This window comes from Sus scrofa, chromosome 12 (genome assembly GCF_000003025.6).
Source record: "Sus scrofa isolate TJ Tabasco breed Duroc chromosome 12, Sscrofa11.1, whole genome shotgun sequence".
Classification (NCBI taxonomy): domain Eukaryota; kingdom Metazoa; phylum Chordata; class Mammalia; order Artiodactyla; family Suidae; genus Sus; species Sus scrofa.
In genome coordinates this window covers 7697604-7707919 of record NC_010454.4, presented here as the reverse complement: position 1 = coordinate 7707919, position 10316 = coordinate 7697604, and positions in this window count along the sequence as shown.

Genomic DNA, 10316 nt, shown 5'->3' with positions numbered 1-10316 from the left:
TGTCATTAAATAGCTTTAATTATGTTGAGATATGTTCCCTCTATACCCAGTTTGTTAAAGAGTTTTAATCATAAATGGATATTGGGTTTCATCAAATGCTTTTATGTGTTGGATTGGGTTGGCTAAAATTTCGTTGAGAATTTTTACATCTATAGCCATCAAAGATATTGGCCTATAATTTTCTTTTTTGGTAGTATCTTTGTCTGGTTTTGGTATAAGGGTGATGATGGCTTCATAGAATGTCTTTAAGATTCCTTCTTCAGCCTTTTGGAAAAGGTTAATAAGGATGGGTGTATGTTCTTCTTTTTATGTTTGGTAGAATTGACCTGTGAAGCCATCTGGTCCTGGACTTCTGTTTGTAGAAAGTGTTATTATTACATACGCAGTTTCATTTCAAGTGATTGGTCTGTTTCTTTGATTGATTGATTGATTGATTGATTGTTTATTTATTTATTTTGGCTTTTTGCCTTTTCTGGGGCTGCTCCCGTGGCATATGGAGGTTCCCAGGCTAGGGGTCCAATTGGAGCTGTAGCTGCCAGCCTATGCCAGAGCCACAGCAACGCGGGATCCGAGCCGCGTCTGCAACCCGGACCAAAGCTCATGGCAATGCCGGGTCCTCAACCCTCTAAGCAGGGTCAGGGACTGAAGCCACAACCTCATGGTTCCTAGTCAGATTCGTTAACCACTGAGCCACGACGGGAACTCTCATCTATTTATTCTTGATTCAGTTTTGGTGGGATATATGTTTCCAGAGAGTTGTCCATTTCTTCTAGGTTGTCAAATTTGTTAGCATATAATTGTTCATAGTATTCTCTTACGGTTTTGTGTATTTCTGTAGTATCCATAGAGATCTCTCCTTTTTGATTTCTTATTTCGAGTTTGTTCTTTCTTGGTTTGAGTATGGCCAAAGGATTGTCTTTATTTTTTTTTTTTTGCTTTTTTAGGGCCACACCCACGGCATTTGGAAGTTCCCAGGCTAGTGGTTGAATCAGAGCTGCAGCTGCTGGCCTACAGCACAGCCACAGCAACATCAGATCTGAGCTGCCTCTGCAACCCACACCACAGCTCATGGCAATGCTGGATCCTTAACCCACTGGGTGAGGCCAGGGATCGAACCTGCATTGTCATAGATTCTAGTCAGGTTCGTAAGGCTCTAAGCCATGATGGAAACTTTTTTTTTTGTTAACGTCGTTTATCCTTTCAAAGAACCAACTCTTGGTTTTACTGTTTCTTTCATATTATTCTTTAAATCTCTATTTTATAAATTTCCTCTCTGATCTTTATGATTTCCTTCCTTTAAGTTTTGTTTGTTCTTCTTTTTCTAATTCTTTTAGGTGATAAGCTAAGTTGTTGGTTTAAGATTTTCGTCTCAGGGTATTTTTTTAATTTTCCTTTTGATTTCCTCATTGACCCACTGGTTTTTTAATAGCATGTTGTTTAGTCTTCATATAGTCAGTTTTATCTCATTTTTTTTCCTGTGGTTGATTTCTAGTTTCATGCTATTGTGGTCAGAGAAGATGCTTGAAATAATTTCTATATTCTTAAATTTGTTGAGGTTAGGTTTGTTGTGCCCTAGTATGTGGTCAGTCCTTGAGAATGTTCCATGCACTCTTGAAAAGAATGTATGTTCTAATTTTTTTTTTTTTGATGTAATGTCCTGAAAATATCAAGTCTAACTTTTCTCCTGTGTCATTTAGGATATCTGTTGCCTTTCTGTTTACAGGATCTGTCTATTGATGTGAGCAGTGTGTTAAAGTCTCCTACTATTATTCTATTCCCAACAATTTCTCCTTTTATGTCTGTTAGTATTTATTATGTGTATTTGGATGCTCCTATCTTAGGGGCATATGTATTGACAGTTGTAATACTCTTTTGTCTGATAGGAGTATTGAAGCTCCCACTTTCCTGTCTTTTCCATCTGCATGAAATATCTTTCTCCATCCCCTCACTTTCATATGTGTCCTTTGCCCTAAAGTGAGTCTCTTGTAGGCAGCATACTTTAGGTTCTTGGGGGTTTTTTGGGTTTTTTTTTGTTTTGTTTTGGGTTTTTTTGCCTCTTCTAGGGCCGCAGCCACGGCATATGGAGGTTCCCAGGCTAGGGGTCGAATCGGAGCTGTAACCACCGGCCTACGCCAGAGCCACAGCAACGCGGGATCCAAGCTACGTCTGCGACCTACACCACAGCTCACAGCAACGCCGGATCCTTAACCCACTGAGCGAGGCCAGGAATCAAACCCGCAACCTCATGGTTCCTAGTTGGATCCGTCAACCACTGCGCCATGATGGGAACTCCTCTTGGTTTTTTTTTTTCAATCCAGTCTCCCTCTCTATGTCTTTTGGTTGGAATATTCAGTCCATTGACATTTAAGGTAATTATTGATACCTATGTATTTATTGCCATTTTAAACCTTATTTTCCAGTTGATTCTATGTTTCTCCTTTGTTCCTTTTTTTTGGTTGGATGATTTTATTTTATGCTTGTGTCCTCTTTTTAGTTTTTGTGAATATATTGTTTGGTTTTGATTTGTGGTTGCCCTCTTTTTCTTTTTTCTTTTTTTTTTTTTTTTTTGGTCTTTTTGCTCTTTCTTGGGCCGCTCCCGTGGCATATGGAGGTTCCCAGGCTAGGGGTCGAATCGGAGCTGTAGCCACCGGCCTATGCCATAGCCACAGCCACGCTGGGATCCGAGCCGCATCTGCAACTTACACCACACCTCATGGCAACACCAGGTCCCTAACCCACTGAGCAAGGGCAGGGACCGAACCCGAAACCTCATGGTTCCTAGTCGGATTCGTTAACCACTGCACCACCGCGGGAACTCCTGCCCTCTTTTTCGAGTATGTTAACCCTTTCCTGTGTCTGCTTGCTTTTTTAGCCTGATAGTCCTATAGGCTCAAACACATTCTTTAAAAAAAAAAAAAAAAAAAAAAAAAAAAGTCTAGATTTTCTTGCTTTCCTTCCCCACATTTTATGATTTTTGTATCCTTTTTTAACATCCTCATGTTTATCCTTTTTTTTTTTTTGGTCTTTTAGGCCCAACTGTAGCATATGGAGGTTCCCAGGCTAGGGGGTCAAATAAATCACAGCTGCCGGCCTACAGCACAGCCACAGCAACACCAGATCCAAGCTGCATCTGTGACTTGCACCACAGCTCACAGCAACGCTGGATCCTTAACCCACTGAGCAAGGCCAGGGATCGAACCCATGTCCTCATGGATGCTAGTTGGGTTCATTAACGGCTGAATACTGAATACTCCTCGCTTTCTATTATAAATGATTTTCTTGGGAGTTCCCGTCGTGGCTCAGTGGTTAACGAATCTGACTGGGAACCATGAGGTTGCAGGTTCAATCCCTGGCCTTGCTCATGGGTTGGGGATCTGGCATTGCCATGAGCTGTGGTGTGAGTCGCAGACACGCCTCAGATCCTCCGTTGCTGTGGCTGTGGCATAGGCTGGCAGCTACAGCTCCGATTCGACCCCTAGCCTGTCAAACTCCATGTGCCTCGGGAGTGGCCCTAGAAAAAGCAAAAAGACCAAAAAATAAATAAATAATAAATGGTATTCTTGCTGGGTAGGGTAGTCTAGGCTGCAGATTTTTCCTTTTTAGAACTTCGAATGTATCCTGCCTCTCTTCTGGCCTGTAATGTTTCTGTAGAGAAATCAGCTGATAGCCTTGTGGGTGTTCCCTTATAATTAACTCTTTGTTTTTTCTCCTAGTGCCTTTAGAATCCTCTCTTCTTTAACTTTGGCCATTTTTGTCATATGTCTTGGTGTAGTCTGTCTGTTTGGCTTCAACTTGTTTAGAGCCCCCTGTCCCTCTTGTATCTGAGTATCTGTTTCCTTCTTTAGATTTGGAATATTTTCAGCCATAATTTCTTCAAATGTATTTTCAATCCCCTTTTCTTGTTCTTCTGGAATCCCTACTATGCATAGATTGGCACGCTTCATATTATCCCCTAGATCTCATATATTTCTTTCATTTGGCTGTCTGCTGTCCTGATTGGGTGATTGCCATTATTCTATCACACGTTCCTCTCCATTTTTCATTCCGCTGATCAGTGCCTGTAACCCAGCTTTTGTTTCCGCACATGAGTTTTCTAGTTTTTCTTGGCTCCTCCTCCTCATTTCTAGTTCCTTTTAAAAGTAATGTAATTACTTTCTGTATCCATTCTTAATTCCCTCAGTATTTTCATTAACTCCTCTCTGAACTCAGTGTCTTTTAGACTGCAGAGGTCTGTTTGATTGTTTGCTCCTTCAGGGGAATTTTCCTGTTCTTTTAACTGGAAATGGTTCCTGTGCTTCTTCATTTCGCTTCTATTTTTCTTCCCTGTGAGTCTACTGTAGTTTGGGAGGCCTGTTTACATACAGGAGCAACCCTGGTAGCCTGTGAGGGCTTACTGTCTTTCTTGGTGTGAGGGCTGCTTTCGGTGGGATGCTTGCTCTCATTCCTCAGCGTGTGCAGGCCTTTATCCCCTAGACGGGGGGTGCGGGGCATGAAGGTGTATGGCCTGTGGTTCCTGGGAGGTGGGGGTAACATGTGGCACCTGCGGGTGGCACCTGATTGCTGGGCCCTTGACAGTAGCAGTGATCATTAGGGAGGCAGGGGCAGCCCGCTGAGCCCTTGGCAGCAGCAATAGCAGGGCACATTCCTTACCAGGGAGGTGAGGAAACATACAGCACTTAGTTGCAGGGCCCTCCACAGTGGCAAGCCCTGAGGTTACTGGGGCCACTGGCAGTACCTAGTCACGGGACCCTTAGTGGTGGTGGGCTATGCCCACCTCTGGAGTTTGAGATGGCTGCGGCAGTTTGCACCTGCCCCATGGTTCACACGAGAGGCACCCCACCACCTGAGAGCCCACCCGTGTGTAGAGAGGGAAGCTCCAGCCCCTGTCCTCGCGCCCTCCCCAGCAGTGGCGCCTTGCTTCTCCTGTGGACCCAGGCCTCCTCCCACCCTCTCTGGGCTGTGCTGCACCACGCCCCCAGCCCCCTCAGGCTGTTTCCACACAGCCAACCCTCATCCTTTTCTTGCAACTGGCCTCCGAAGTCCAAGTCTCAGTGCCCAGCTCCCACACAAGTGTCCTGGGCATTGGTACCAGTGGTCTGTGTGGCTCTCTTGCTGCTTTGCCCTCCTCAGTCCAGCTTTGAGGCTCTCCTTCTGTCCCGGCTGACACCCCCCCCCCCTCCCCGTGGTCTCCCAGGGTGTGGGTTCCTTTCCTCTTTGACAGCTCCCTCTCTGGAGTGCTGCTCCTGTCCTGATTTTTTTTTTTCCTCTTTTCTCTTTTGTTCCCTTTTTGTTCTACTCAGTTATATGGAAGGTTTCTTGCCCTTTTTGGAAGTCTAAGGTTTTCTGCCATTGTTCAGTAGATGTTCTGGGCTAATAGTTCTACACATAGGTGGGGGTTTTTGTTTTTTTAACTTAATGAATTTTATTACATTTGTAGGTATACAGCAATCATCACAACGAAATTTTACTTTTTTTTCCGCTGTACAGCACAGGGACGAAGTTACACTTACATGTATACGTACTATTTCCTCCCATTGTTGTGTTGTGATATAAGTAGTAGGCATAGTTCTCAGTGCTACACACAGGATCTCATTGTAAATCCATTCCAAGAGCAATAGTTTGCATCCGTTAGCCCCAAGCTCCTGATCCCTCCCACTCCCCCTCAGGCAGCCGCAAGTCTATTCTCCAAGTCTATGATTTTCTTTTCTGTGGAAACGTTCATTTGTGCTGTATATTAGATTCCAGTTATAAGTGATGTCATATGGTATTTATCTTTCTGACTTATTTCACTCAGTATGAGAGTCTCCAGTTCCATCCATGTTGCTGCAAATGGCATTACAACCAAATTTTTTTTTTTTATAGCATTTCCATCCCAACCCCCCAGTGCATCCCTCCACCCCCCTGTCTTTCTCCTTTGGAAACCATAAGTTTTTCAAAAAGTCTGTGAGTCAGTGTGTCTGTTCTGCAAAGAATTTCATTGTGTCCTTTTTTTAGACTCCACATGTAAGTGAAAGCATTTGATGTTGGTGTCATTGTCTGACTGACTTCTCTTAGCACAATAATTTCTAGGTCCATCCATGTTGCTAAAAATGCTGTTGTTTCTTTCCTTTTAATGGCTGAGTCATAGTCCATGGTGTATATGGACCACATCTTCTTGAGCCACTCCTCTGTCGATGGACATTGAGGTTGTTTCCATGTCTTGGCTGTTGTGAATAGTGCTGCAATGAACATCAGAGTACATGTGTCTTTGCGCATCATGGTTTTCTCTGGATAGGTGCCCAGGAGAGGGATTGCTGGGTCAAATGGTAGTTCTATTTTTAGTTTTCTGAGGAATCTCCATACTGCTTTCCACAGTGGTTGCACCAATTTACAATCCCACCAACAGTGTCATAGGGTTCCTTTTTCTCCACACCCTCTCCAGCACTGTTTGTAGACTTTTTGATGACAGCCATTCTGCTGGTGTAAGGTGGTACCTCATTGTGGTTTTGATTTGCATTTCTCTAATAATGAATGATGTTGAACACCTTTTCGTGTGTTTTTTGGCTATCTGTATGTCTTTGAAGAATTATCGTTTAGATCTTCTGCCCAATTTTTGATGTTTTTTTTTTTTTTTTTTTTTTTTTTTTGGTATTGAGCTGCAGAAGGTGTATATAAATTTTGGAGATTAATTCCTTGTCAGTTGATTCATTTGCAAAGATTTTCTCCCATTCTGTGGGTTGTCTTTTCGTTTTGTTTAGGGTTTCCTTTGCTGTGCAGAAACTTCTAAGTTTAATTAAGTCCCATTTGTTTATTTTTATTTTTATTGTCATTAAGAGATCTGAGAAGATGTTGCTGTCGTTTATAGAGTGTTTGGCCTAAGTTTTCCTCTAAGGGTTTTATAGTGTCTGGTCTTATATCTAGGTCTTTAATCCATTTGGAGTTCATTTTTGTGTATGTTGTTAGGGAGTGTTCTAATTTCATTCTTTTACATATGGCTGTCCAGTTTTCCCAGCACCACTTAATGAAGGGGCTGTCTTGTCTTTTTTTTTTTTTTTTTTTTTTGTCTTTTTGCTATTTCTTGGGCCGCTCCCTCGGCATATGGAGGTTCCCAGGCTAGGGGTCGAATCAGAGCTGTAGCCACCGGCCTACTCCAGAGCCACAGCAACACGGGATCCAAGCTGCGTCTGCGACCTACACCACAGCTCACAGCAACGCCGGATCGTTAACCCACTGAGCAAGGGCAGGGACCGAACGAACGCGCAACCTTATGGTTCCTAGTTGGATTCGTTAACCACTGCGCCACGATGGGAACTCCTGTCTTTTCTTCATTGTATATATATATATGTATATTTTTTTTTTGTCTTTTGTCTTTTTGTTGTTGTTGTTGTTGCTATTTCTTGGGCCGCTCCCGCGGCATATGGAGGTTCCTAGGCTAGGGGTTGAATCGGAGCTGTAGCCACCAGCCTACGCCAGAGTCACAGCAACGCGGGATCCGAGCCGCGTCTGCAACCTACACTACAGCTCACAGCAACGCCGGATCGTCAACCCACTGAGCAAGGGCAGGGACCGAACCCGCAACCTCATGGTTCCTAGTTAACCACTGCACCACGACGGGAACTCCTTCATTGTATATTCTTGCCTCCTTTGTCATAGATTAGTTGGCTGTAGGTGTGTGGGTTTAATTCTGGGCTTTCTATCCTGTTCCACTGATCTGTATTTCTGTCTTTGTGCCAGTACCACATGGTTTTGATGATTATTGCTTTGTAGTATAGTCTGCAGTCCTGGAGCCTGATTCCTCCAGCTCCATTTTTCTTTTTCGGGATGTCTTTGGCTATTCTGGATCTTTTGTGCTTCCAAACAAACTTTAAAATACTTTGAGTTCTGTGAAAAATGTCCTTGGTAAATTGATAGGGATTGCATTGAATCTGTAGATTGCCTTGGGCAGTATAGTCATTTTGATAATATTGACTCTTCCAATCCAAGAGCATGGTATGTCTTTCCATCTATTTGTGTCATCTTTGATTTCTTTCATCAGTGTCTTAACAGTTTTCAGAGAACAGGTCTTTTGTCTCTTCAGGTAGGTTTATTCCTAAGTATTTTTTTTTTTTTGATGTGATGGTAAACGGGATTGCTTTCCTAATTTCTCTTTCTGATCTTTTGTTTTTAGTATATATAGAAATGCAGTCCATTTCTGTGTATTAATTTTGTATCTTGCAACTTTGCCAATTTGTTGATGAACTCTTAACAGTTTTCTGGTAGAATCTTTAGGATTTTCTAGGTGTAGTATCATTTCATCTGCAAATAGTGATAGTTTTACTTCTTCCTTTCCAAATTGGATTCCTTTTATTTCTTTTACTTCTCTGATTGCTGTGGCTAGGACTTCCAGAACTATGCTGAATAGTAGTGGCGAGAGCGGACATCCTTGTCTTGTTTCTGATCTCAGCGGGAATTCTTCAGCTTTTCACCATTGAGAATGATGTTAGCGCTGGGTTTGTCATATATGGCCTTTATTATGTTGAGGTAGGTTCCCTCTGTGCCCACTTTCTGAAGGGTTTTTATCAGAAATGGATGTTGGATTTTGTCAAAGGTTTTTTCTGCGGTAATTTTGTTGTTTTTATGAGAGAAGTTGAGCTCCAGTCCTTCTGTTCCGCCGTCTTAATCCTGTCTTCTAGATACATAATTTCAAGACCAGACTCACAAACATAAAAGACAGACTTATAGATGGGGCTTTTTTGATTTGCTTGTGGGAGAAGGCGACACCACATCCTACTCTTCTGCCATTTTATTTTTGTCTTTTTGTCTTCTTTTTTTTAGGGCTGCACCCATGACATATGGAGGTTCCCAGGCTAGGGTCTGATAGGAGCTGCAGCTGCTGGCCTATGCCACAGCCACAGCAATGCCAGATCAGAGCTGCGTCTGCGACCTACACTGCAGCTCACTGAGTGATGCCAGGGATGGAACCCACAACCTCATGGTTTCTAGTCGGATTCGTTTCCACTGCACCACAATGGGAACTCCTCTTCTGCCATCTTGATCCTGCCTTCCTTATCTTAAAATTTTCAAAAAAGGAGTTCCCATTGTGGCACAATGGAAACAAATCTAACTGGTATCTGTGAAGATGCAGTTCAGTCCCTTGCCTCACTCACTGGGTTAAGGATCTGGCATTACCATGAGCTGCAGTGTAGGTCACAGATGTGGCTCGGATCCTCTGTGGCTGTTGCTGTGGTGTATAGGCCAGCAGCTGCAGCTGCGATCTGACCTCTAGCCTGGGAACCTCCATATACCGTGAGTGCTACCTTTAAAAACAAAAACAAAAAATTTCAGAAAAGCTATTTCCTCGTCCTTAGTAACAATTCATATCTCAATTTTAAGTCTTTCTCCCTAAAATTATTGTCTACATCTTGGCCTCGTACTGTTAGAAATGAGGCCACACAGAGTTCCCATCATGGCGCAGTGGTTAACGAATCCGACTAGGAACCATGAGGTTGCGGGTTCGATCCCTGGCCTTGCTCAGTGGGTTATGGTTCCGGCGTTGCCGTGAGCTGTGGTGTAGGTTGCAGACGCAGCTTGGATCCCGTGTTGCTGTGGCTCTGGCGTAGGCCGGTGGCTACAGCTCTGATTTAACCCCTAGCCTGGGAACCTCCATATGCCGTGGAAGCGGCCCTAGAAAAGGCAAAAAGACAAAAAAAAAGAAATGAGGCCACAGATACACTGATACAGAAAAGCATTTGAAGTGGCAGGAAATCACACATCAGACCCTTCCCCTTGGGAATGGTTAGGCTCTTTCAGATCCTTGACCAGATCTTGGCAGCTGTGAGAAACAAAAGCAGGGGGTAGGTTCAGAGTTGCCAGTGAGCCTATGGAAAATCTTTGCAAATATCTTTTAACCTGATAAAAAAGCACACTAAGCAGGATGTCACATCACCTTTTTCCACATCTTAAGTGAGTAGAACAGTGAGCACGTGGTTTCAGCTTACCTCTTCCTGGAAGCTTTTCAGAATCCCACTCTGCACCCTCCCAAGAATTCCAATGAAATGGTCAAATATTCTTTCCACTTTCTTAGGGTTGTTTTTGGCTGGTGGGGTTTGTTTTTTGTTTTGTTTTGTTTTTTGTCTTTTTGCCGTTTTTTGGGCTGCTCCCACGGCATATGGAGGCTCCCAGGCTAGGGGTCGAATTGGAGCTGTAGCTGCCGGCCTACACCAGAGCCACAGCAACGCGGGATCCGAGCCGTGTGTGCAACCTACAGCACAGATCATGGCAACGCCGGATCCTTAACCCACTGAGCAGGGCCAGGGATCAAACCCGAAACCTCATCGTTCTTAGTCGGATTCGTTAAC